At 36.5% G+C, this 11,701-nt stretch overlaps 1 protein-coding gene across 2 annotated transcripts in view; it reads right to left on the minus strand.

Annotated features, from left to right (window-relative positions):
- The window catches only part of PARD3B (par-3 family cell polarity regulator beta), a 489,342-nt gene extending 477,966 nt beyond the window's left edge, over window positions 1-11,376 (minus strand). For both annotated transcript variants that reach the window (XM_012727531.1, XM_012727528.1), the window contains exon 1: window positions 11,342-11,376. The gene's annotated coding sequence lies outside the window, so the exon portion shown is untranslated. The remainder of the gene's footprint in view (window positions 1-11,341) is intronic.
- Between the last annotated feature and the right edge of the window lie 325 nt (window positions 11,377-11,701).

The following is an 11,701-nucleotide window of genomic DNA, read 5'->3' on the forward strand; positions in this document are numbered from 1 at the left end:
TGACCCGCCCGCTGCTCCCCTCAGCAGTGTATTTCGTCGATCTGCCTGTTCTGTTCCCCACTCTGTCTCTGGTGAAGCCTCTCACTGCCCCTGAGCCTCTGGCCTGTACCTCAGTTCTGTATGCACAAATAAAATAAAATCTTAAAAAAAAAAAATAAGAAAACAAAGACAAAAGCTTCACCACTCTGAAGTTGCCAATGACTTCTTAGATATAATACCAAAGAAACAGGCAACAGCAACACAAAACAGACAAAACAAACTTCACAAAGAGGTAAAGCTTTCTTTGGAAGAGAACGCTCAGAGATTAGAAAGGCAACTTACAAAATGGGAGACAATGTTTACAAATCATATAGCTGATAAGGAATTAAAGTTCAGAACATATAGAGAACGAAAACTCAAAAAGAATGACAACAAAACAAATAACACAGTGGGTAGGATGCTTGAACAGACAGTTCTCCAAGAAGGAGATGTGGGTGGTGATCGAGCTCACGAAAAGACACTCAACATCACTCATTATAGAAGAAATATTAATCAAGTACAAGGTGCTGCCTCATACCTGTAAGGATGGCTCTTACATAAAACCCAGAAAATATGGAGAGATATTTCAGATCCATGTGCCCTATTGTGGAGAATATCAAATGGTACAACCACTCTGGGAAATAGTATGCTGATTCTTCAATTAGCTAAAAATGTCACAATTATATGATGCAAGAATTCTACTTCTTATATACTCAAAATAACTGAAAGAGGAGTGTGAAAAGGCTGCTAGTGTAGCATATTCTAGCAGCATTTTTCACCATTGGATAAGGAGGGGACACGTGACTGTTAAGGGGTGAACAGAGAAGGGGAAGTGTGTGTTATACACAAACACTGAAATATTTTTCAATTCTAAAAAGGAAGAATATTTAGGCCAATGTTACAGTGTAAATGACTGTGGAGGACATTATGCTAAGTGGAAATAAGCTAGTCACAAAATGACAAATACTTTATGTTTTCTTTATATGTGGTACTTAGAGAAATCAAAAGGCAGCAACAGTGATCATGGCCATGGGCTGGGGACTGAAAGGGAAGGAGTTACTGCTTACGGTGGATAATTTTCAGCTTTGCAAGATGAAAAAAGTTCTGGAGTTGGAAGGTGTGATGGTTGCAGCATAATATGAATATACTCAAAGCCAACACTTAAAAAGAGGCAGGATAATATATATTACCTGTATTTTGCTCACAATAAAAAAGTGGGATAAAAAAAAAAAAGCTGTGCCAGAAACTTTCAATATGTCCAGGAAGCATAGAAAAGCATCATGGACTTCAAGAAAGAAGAATGGCATGACCACCTTTTGTAAATATACTGAGACTTACACAGTTTATTCATGAAGTCATAAACATCATTTCATAAATATCACTAAATTTTACAACCTTTAACTAATAAATAAGTCTATACTTAGTAAGACTATTCAAATAAAACTGACTTGATGAAATGAATGAAATTTTGATAGGTGATCTAAAAGTGTGATGGCAAACTATAGCGTTTTTGATCATTTTGGATACTCTGTTTATCCCTGGGTTTTCACAGAAGTTAGTAAAATATCAAATAGGTTTTTTTAAAATTAAAGTTAAGAAAGCATGACTGACTGACAGACAAATTAAAGACATAGGAAAAGGAGACAATATAGTTTCTTTAAATTACAACCATCGATTCTAACTGCTTAAGAATCTACCTTTTTCTTTTAAAAGGGACTAATCTGCTATGGTTTTTGTAACATAAATGAAAGGTACAAAGTCTTAGAGGAAAAGAGAAAAGTCAGTTGGAAAATATCAGGGCTATGTCAGTTTGAGCATCGTCAGCCAGTTGCAAGTCAGAAAGATTTGCTAAAAGTAGCAAATGTTTTTACTGGTTCAAGTCTGTCAGAAGGCTTGGCTTCTCCAGTGCCTCACACCAGTAACTTCAAAACTAACTCACTCCAGATGTCCTTATGATCATCTAATCAGGCATCAAAAGCCGGATGGTGACAAGCTCACAGGCTGCTTATGAGGACGTTGGTTGTTTCCACAGCGTCAAACACACACAGTAGCTGCTTTTAAAATGTGATTCATCTAAATCAAAATTCTAAAGTACAGAGCTATCAGGAAATAGGCCATCCTCCTGAGAAAGAGAAGTCTTTTAGATGGCTGTATAGTGTCATCCTATATAGTGTCATCCTACAGCTGGATTTTGAAAGAAAAAATTAAGTAAGTTGTACCACAATAGTTTATGTTGTAAGGAAAAAACATCCTCTATCAGAAGAGAGGTCTAGTTATCACATCATATTCAAAGGAAAATATTTTTCTTTTCTTCTCAATACTGATTGCCTTGCTTGTTTTTAAGGTATGCTTTTATTAACTCTTTTCTTCTGTGCCATCAACCTTCATTAAATATATAAACAGGAAAAGGACACATGAAAGATGAGAAGTTACAGAAGATAGGCCCATACGCTTGAGCTTTCTCCTTTTTTTTATTTTTTAAGATTTATTTATGTTAACATTTATTTATTTATGCCTACATAACTGGGGTACAGGCCAGAGGTGGAGGGGATTCACCAGAGTCAGAACCGGCAGACTGATGAGGGGACTGCTGAGGGGAGAAGTGGGAGACAAAGGCGAGGTCTGCTGTGCCATGTGGGTCATCTTGCTGGCAGGGGATAGAACTTGTGCTGAAGCTTCAGTGTCCAGCTTCGTAGCTCTGCTCTCCAACCCCTTGCATCACCAGGGAGGGCCCTTGGGCTTTCTCTTTAAAGTGACTTGATCTACATGCAATTTTGTCTTCATATTTAAGATCCCAGGTGTGTATATGAATGTTTCTGCTTCTGCCTTTGTGCGTGTAATTGTGTTTCACCTATAAATGTTTCTGAATTGTACCACATTGTACAGTAAAAAGGAATTTCTGATCTTTTTTGGCTCAAACATCATTGCACAAAGACATAAATATTGAAACATTAGAAAGAAATATAAGGTTGAATCCATACCAATTAAATTAATAGTTTACATCTGGATCCCTGTTGCTAGTTTGGATATTTGATTTCCTAAGAACTGTGTGGGTTTGTACAGGATTTCTGTTTATTATTTCCCTTTGATTACACAAAATTTCTAAGGAAATCATCCACACTTTAAATAAATTTCTCAGAGGCACCTGGTCATTGATTAGGACAGAGGACTCTGACCTTTGAATAAAGCTACTTTAAACATTATCTTTACTAAATATCAAACAACATTGCAAACTTACACCTCCTCACAATGCTGTTATATTTGTGTATTTGTGTGTTCTCATACATTTGACTTCACTCATTTACCAGGATTCTTTTCTTTGTATTTTTCCAAATCACTTGAAGCCAAAAATTCTTAAAGATGGCATACAAAATAATATTTACAAAGGAAAATCTTCAGGTAGGACAGGCAGAGGAGGTTTCTTGTCCACAAATTTCTAGTCCCATTAGGCTTTTCTAAATTCTTTAAATAGCTATTAGAAGATACAAAGATGTAATTTCCAAGATTTGGGGTCTAAAGCATAGATTCATTCCCATTGCAAGCATATTAATTTCTATTCTATTGTTCACATACCAGGGACACTGAATACATTAAGGTTTATAGTGGTTATTCTCTAGAATTACCAAAGTTGTTTTCTCTTCCTGTAATTTTTATTCCTTTTCAGCACCGATTTCTATGATGAAGTACTGTTAGAGTTGTCAGAAAATGAAGCGGGTCTCACAACAACTGAAACAGCTAATTTCAGTCACCAACACACATTTCAATTCTGAGTGGAGAATTTGTGTTTAAACACCTTCCCATTGCAACACTGAGAAACAAGTAACACATTGTCTTAAAGCAAAAAATTCTAAATTAAAGCTATTATGGGGGTGAACCAGCATGTTGAGCAAGTAATTTCTCAATTTTCACATTCAAACTCATAAAAATCCACATAAGCATACACAAATATACGTAAATACACATGTAACACACACACATACACACACAGAATGACTGAACTCTTACAAAATGACTCAACATTGGTTAAAAGTGGTTGAACTGAAATTATCTGTCCAATTCAGAATTAAAAGTTGAAATAATAAGTAATAAATTTGTGTCAAGTGCTGTGCCTGGGATCTTGTATTAAAAAAAAAAAAAAAGGCCCTCCCTGGTGGCGCAGCGGGTTAAAGCACTGCACTGAGAAGCTAAAGCCACTTCCGCATGAGTTCGATTCCCGCCTGCCCCGGAGGAGACCACATGGCGTGGCAGACCTCTCCTGACCTGCTCGCTGCTCCCCTCAGCAGTGTACTTCGTCGATCTGCCTGTTCTGCTCCCCACTCTGTCTCTGGTGAAGCCTCTCACCGCCCCTGAGCCTCTGGCCTGTACCCCAGTTCTGTATGTACAAATAAATAAATCTTTAAAAAAAAAAAAAAAAAAAGAATACCCTGGCTTATGCTTCTAGAAAGCTCAGACTTGAAAATCTGCAGATGTGTAAACAAGCAGTTATATTAGCATGCCATATGAGCTCACAGAGTTACAGCACATAGGCATGCTTTGGGGGTTTGTGGGGTGAAGAGAGTGCAGGCTAAAGGCAAGGGACACTACATTCATTGCTAAAGATGCAGTATCTGATCATCCACACAGTTAGGCAAGGTTGCTTAGCTGCTTTAGACTCAGTCTGCATAGATAGGCCTAAGTTTCCTGAGGACAGGAACCATGTCTTAGGCTTTGCAGAGGGCACAGATCAGAGATTAGCATTTAATTTATTAACTGATTTACGCTGACATGAAAATACAACTCACTCCATTTTCGTTGCAGGCTAATTAATCTAAACAGCAGGAAAAAAAGCTATCATGGGTACCTTTCAAATTTCTGAAAATGACCTCTGAATAGTGATACTTCTTTTAGACTGCTAGTGCTGGACCAGATCCAAATAGAATGTTGGGGGCACATACACCTAAGCAGGGGTCACATTTCTTGGGTTCCTTGATTAGTCACAGTACAGACATTCAGACAGCCCAAATTTGTTTCCTCAATTTCTGCAAGATTTGGTTTAAAAAAAAAAAACCTGTTGCAGAATAAGACTTCTGGATAATAATATTTTGCACAATAAGGGCTTCCCCACCTGAACTGGAGCCTTACAAACATAACCGCCTCAGAAATTAAGCTGCCTAAACTTGCCAAACTAAGTAAACATTTGGCCCCATGAAATATTGGATGGCAGCTTTATCTCTTAAAAAACAAAGCCATATGAAAACCATTGGTGCAATGTGTCTCCAAGCTCTGGTCTTATCAGCACACAGTGCGAACAGCTGGAGTTACAAACACTAGGACTATTATTAAATCACTGTGTCAGGAGGGGGAAAAAAAGTAAAACCTTTTGTAGGCTTCAGTATCTCTAAATAATGCAATTATATATTACAAGCTACTTCTCCCTCCCTTTTGCTCTTCAGTATCCATCTCTCCTCATTGAAAGACAATAGATAGAACCTTCCTTCCAATTTACATCAATGTTTATAACAATTATTTTATTCCAGTGTCTCTACAACTACTTAATTGTATGTCTAACGGACAGGAAAATATGGTCCAGTCGTTTAGAATTTTTGCTAAGTTTTTTATGTTGGATTTTAAGTCAGTAACACACAACCATCTCAATGTCAATTAGATGATTTTAATCCTAAAAGCCAAGCTATTTAGATTTGCCTGTAATGTCTCAATGATTTCCTTCATGGATTTGAAAATGTTTAATCTGGGAGCAGCACTAAAGAGAGTATCACATATGTAAAATACACGGGAAAATTTCTAAAATCAATGCTCACTATAAGCAACTTATCACTACTGCTGATAAAATACTCAAACTACAAAGAAACAACACTGCATCTTCACTTCTTGTCAACACTGAGTTGGCAGGATCACTGAGAACACTTCTTCTAGTGTGTTTCCACCACCCATGTCTCTAGACATATTGCCCCTAAGAATTGTGGGATACTGGTCAAAGAGCAATGCAAAAGTGCTATGCATTTTAACATCTTGCATTTGATTAGTATGTGACAGATTAGTATGTGACAGGTAATAATATGCTAAAACCATCTTCAGTAATACTATTTGGGGGATGGTGGCAGTGTCTACCTAATAATTTCCATCATTCATTGGACTCCGAGACTTGGTGGCTTCCCCCCATTATTTCATCATAAATACCATAACTAGTAGTTCTTGATCTGCTACTTATCCTTTAGTATTTGCTAACAGTGGGCCTCGTAGACACCGCCACCATCAGACCACCAGCATCACACAGCCATGCGTGCCCCTCCATGTTCTTCCACATAATGGTTGACAGAGAGCCCTTTGAGCTGTCTGCGAAGTTCCAAAGACAGTAGGAAACTCTCATACTCTGAGCACTAAGAGAAAGAATTTGGTTATAAAGGTTCTACTTTCACAGAATGATTCCAGGATATATGTGGCAGGGTGGTGATACACAGACCATAATAACACTGGCACCAAGTCCACCGATGGGGCAGAACTTGATGAGAATTTCACCTGAAGCATACATGGCCCAGGATCTTGTTATAGGTAAGGGATAGACCCAGCACACTGCACTGCTGAGAATGAGTAATGAGCTGGAAAGCATGTGGTCTTTGGCATGGTTAGACAGGGCATGAAAATTGCTGATGCCTTGGAGTAGGCTGGGTACAGAGGTGGAAAGACCAGTAAGAAAATAACCATTGCTGCCTGTGGACAAATCTAATCACATGACTTGTGCTTTATCTTAAGCACTAGACTATTGTTTCTGTAGTTCAGAAGAATAGCTCTTCACCCCCATCTGCTCAAAATATCCTATAATCTTTATGCTCTCCCTATAGTTCTTTGGGTTCCATGTTTTCCTATCACGTTCCAAGCCTACCTGGATCGCAGAATTATGTTTATGCTTATGAAGTAAACAATAAACAAAAATATTGCTAACAGCAATAGGGCCTCTTTCATGAAGCAAACACACACGTACACATAGGCATACACACATGTACCAGGTCACAACATGGAACTTCATAAGGTTACCAGACCCTTTGAATTCCATTTGTGGACTTGCAATTAATAGTCCCCAAAACTGCTATGTTATGTTTTTTTGGGGAAAAAAAAGTATTATAGATATAACTTTATACCCCAGGCTAATATTTTCTTATTTATTCTGATGGTGCAAAACAACAAAGGATTTTAGAACACAGTAGTTTACTATCTAAGAAAATTCACAGCATTCAAAATTTCCAAGTATTTGCTTTTTAATTTACTCACCCTGCAGGATCATTTTGCTTTAGGGGTTAAATGTGAAACTATAAACAGTCATTAAAACACAAAACAACCATAGTAGTTAACCGGATATTAAGGGGGAAAAAAAATCACATCTGTTTTAGAGTTCTCTTCCATCCACAAATTCAAGAACATCAATTTCAAGAACCTGGTTTTATGGTATGCCCTGAAGCCAAGAAAACCAGGTTACAATCAAGACTTCCCACAAGCAGAATCTCACTACAATATCTTGCCCCCAGGATTCTCTTTAATTCAAAGTCAGTACAATTGTGTTTTCTATTACTTCGAAAGGTAGTCATTACTATTTGCACATTAATAATTATGTGATCCTTATTAGATAGATAGTTTTCTGAAAAGAGGAAGAAAGAAAACAAATTTACATGCTGTTTTATCTGGTGCTACTCTAAGTAACAAATACTAAGATTTGGTGGCATCTCAATATACACAGAATGAGAACCTTGCAAAGAATCTGATTTTTCTAATTTAAACCCTTTTGAATCTTCCACCTTGTTTGAGAGCGTACATCCTAAATAACCAATTTGCAATAACCAGTCAGAAAACAAGTTCAACTTTTCCAACTTTTCAAAAACACGTATCTCTGAGCATCAAAGAAAATTCTTTCCTCTGTTGTAAGCCTAATGAAGTGCAACTAAAAATAACAGTCATCAACTGTGGTTTTAAAGGCAATATTTCAACATAATCAAATGTGTCAAATATTCATCCTTACAGCTACTTATGCCGTGGGTTATAAGTAAGTTTCATTTCTTGGGAATGATTGAACAGAACCCACTTGGGGCTCTGCCATCTGTGAATTACTTACATGTGAACACTCTGTTTAAGAGATGGAAATTCTGATTGTTTTTTTTCTTTGGATATTGAAATGAAATGCAGTTGAACAGAGCTTTTTAAGCAATTATTTTTTTAGATCGGTTGCTATATAGCTATATTATCACATACTCTCCACATTCATCATCACTTATTAAGTCATAGAAATCAAACATGGTACATCTGAAGTTACAGAGAAAGCATCAACAGAGCTATGAAATCTGAGAGATGGAAAAGAATCTGCAGGCTCAAGTCTGACCTCCCGACACTCAGGCTTTGCCTCACTGAAACTTCTCAGTAGTGTGTTCCCATGGAAGAGTTGTGAGGGATATGTCCCCATGCTTTCCTTGAAAGACCTGTTTCCCCGCTTACCACTGAAAAAGCAATAAAAATCACTACTGGGTTATAAGGAAGGTGCCATGTAATTTATTATCCATACACGGACACCTCTGAGAGTTAGTAAGACATTATTAATAATTATGCCAGAACAACAAACATGAAATATAATGGCCCCAAGCAAGCCTAATCATCCTGGTACCTGGAAATGATGTGCAACTCACAGAACTTCTCCCAAGGGTTTCAACTCATTTCATTAATGCTGTATCTAATGGGACTTCTGTGTAGGACTTCTCTGTCCAGTAGAAACACAATACCAACCACAGATGTGACTTTATATGTGATTTTCTAGTAACCATATTTTCAAAATGTAAAAAGAGATAAAGACAATTTGGGTAATATATGGTATTCAATCCAACAAACCTAGCATAGTATCATTATAACATATAGTTAGTATAAAAATAATAAACAAGATCTTTTACTTTCCTTTTTCATATTTCAGTCCTTGAAATCCATTATGCATATTACACTTTAAAATATATTTCTAGGACTGTACAGTCACATGTGGCCAGAGGTTATGGCACTGAACTTAATAGGTTGAAGTAGTGTTGGGATAAATGAATAGTTATGATACACACATGCAAATGCGTTTTTCTTTAGCTAAAAGAAATCTGAATGTCTTTACTTACCAATTCTGGCTGCCCTTTGTAAATCAGGGCAATCAAACTATCTGTCTCTTGCCTGGGGTAAACCAGAAGTTGGGGATGACTACAATTTACCTGGTAGGTTCCTTTATGTAACAGAGAGAATGGCTCAGTTAGGAAAGTTTGGTCATTGCTGTGAACTTTTAGATCTTTTCCCAGACTAATATATATCTTACATTCCTAAATCTAACAAACATACACTGAGCACCTTAGATATATTTGGCACTAGAGATAGGAAGATAAATAAATGTCTGTACCTTGGAATGTTAATATTTAAAGTTTGCATGGATTTTGTTTTACAGCTGAAGCCAGAGAAGCCCAGGTTGTGTTAGTATTCTGTGGCAAGAAAAGGGCCAAACTACATTCTTGTGCCTCAGACCTTCCCCTCATTGTCCATAGAGATTACTGAGAAGAAAGGAGAAAATAAGTATTTCCTTTTTACTGCAGTACAAAGGGATAAGTTCACATTTGATAATTTGCATAGAGTTAGGTAAAAAGATTTAGGGAGTTAGGATTGTGTCTTTGCTAGTAAAGTATAGTTCCCTACTAAATGCCCCAACTTGATCTCATCAATTTTAGTAAGGATACAAAGTCTATCAGAAAGATAATAGACCTCCCCTCCTCTAGGGAAAGTAATATTATATTTACAATTGGCCTAAAGACAGCTTGACTGATAGAAACATTGCTAACTGGATAGGTTTTCTGCATATAAATGATAAATAGCTATGCATTATCCAAATATACTCTCATTTCAGGGTATATTTACATTATTGTAGAAATAATCATCATAATGCAGTTTTCCTTTTTTATATAATTCTTCTTTCATTATATTACTCCCTCTAATACAACATATTTATGCTAAATATGGCCTCAATAATTTGCATTAAACACACACACATCAATTCACATAGTAGGTCTGCCTGTATTTATCATAAAGTAGAACTCATATGTATTACCTTTTATTAAAGCAATGCTTATTTGAATATGTTTGCTTAAAATGATGGGGAGGGAGTGAGAAAGTATTACATTAGAAATACTTTCAAGACACATACTTCTTTGTTTACAAAAAGATATACACCAAAAAATTTGTCATAATCTATTAGTAAATACCCAATTTGTATACTAACTCCTACTTCTACACTTTGGAGGTAATTCTTAATAAGAATATTTTATACCAAGCTAGGAGATTTCAATTAGCTTATTTAGCATCCTAATATGCTTTATTTTTCCTCAAGACAATGAGACTAAAATTGAGAAAGAGCCTCTGTTTTAGGGGGAAAATATTAAGATGGCTGTTTTAAATCACCTATTGCAAAATTTTATCACTGTTAACGACAACTTGATTGTTTCAAGGATAAATCACAATTATAATTCTTTAATTCAGGAATCAGCAGAAGATCCCACAATCCCATGTGGAAGGAAAACAACATTTTCTAGGTGACTATTCTCTGCTTAACTTATCAGTTTTAGGTGTATCAGTTCTATCTGTTTAAAAAAACTTGGTATATAACCTTTTTTTTTTTTTTCAGTTGAATATTGGTCTCTAGAAACCCAATATTGTACTGCATATCAATGGCACTGGTATTTTGAAATTATGTTGCCATTCATGATTCATTAATATACCCACTTAAATATATATATATATACTGTATCCTTGGGGATTAGATATACTCTCATTTTAGAGTATATTTACATTGTAGAAATAATCAGCAAACTACGTGCACATTTGTGTGTGTTACATGTATGTGTGTATGCATATATAGACTCGTGTGTTCACATATACACATGTGCTATATCCTTGGTCACTCTGAAGAAGAATGAAGGAAATGTAACAGTAGAAATAGTATATAGTGCACTGGTTAAGACTGGATTTGGGAGCCAGACCAAACTTTATCAGTTAAGCTCTAAACTGTGACCTTGGACAATTCTCCTGCCTCAATCTCATCACTAAAATGAAGATAAAATCTTGCTATTACCTTGATGTGGAAATTTAGATGACTTCATGTGATGGTTGGCTAATAATTACAAGTAATAGTTCACACTAGCTATTATGATAACTAATACCATATAGCCTATCAAATGATCTCTGTGGACTACTTAACACTACACAGTCCCAGTGAATCTATGAGAAAGGCACTTTGATCTTTCATTAGAAATGCAAGCAGCAGGGTACCTACTGGAATAACAGGTTTCAGACCCTGGTCACTGGGGTGTGAAGTGCTTGACTGGGCATCAGTGAGCGGGCCTGGGGCTGGATCACTGCTTCTCCTCACCAGCAGTGGAGTGCCTGTTGGACAAAATAAGAGGTGAGAGGTCAAGAGAACCCTGGAGGCAAGAGAGTGCATGGTACAATGCAATTTAATTAAAAAGGTTTACAACATGCTTTTATGGAAAAATTTCTATTTCTAAGGATGCTTGTAAATTAATCCTTTTAAGGATCCTTTGTCATCTATTTATATAAAAACACATGGGAAAAATCTTCCAGCTCTCATCATCCCCACTTGCATTGCAAAACAAGTAACTGTATTAAGAGGTAC

The sequence above is a fragment of the Condylura cristata genome, unplaced genomic scaffold (genome assembly GCF_000260355.1).
Source record: "Condylura cristata isolate star-nosed mole 26May11 unplaced genomic scaffold, ConCri1.0 scaffold00002, whole genome shotgun sequence".
Classification (NCBI taxonomy): Eukaryota; Metazoa; Chordata; class Mammalia; order Eulipotyphla; family Talpidae; genus Condylura; species Condylura cristata.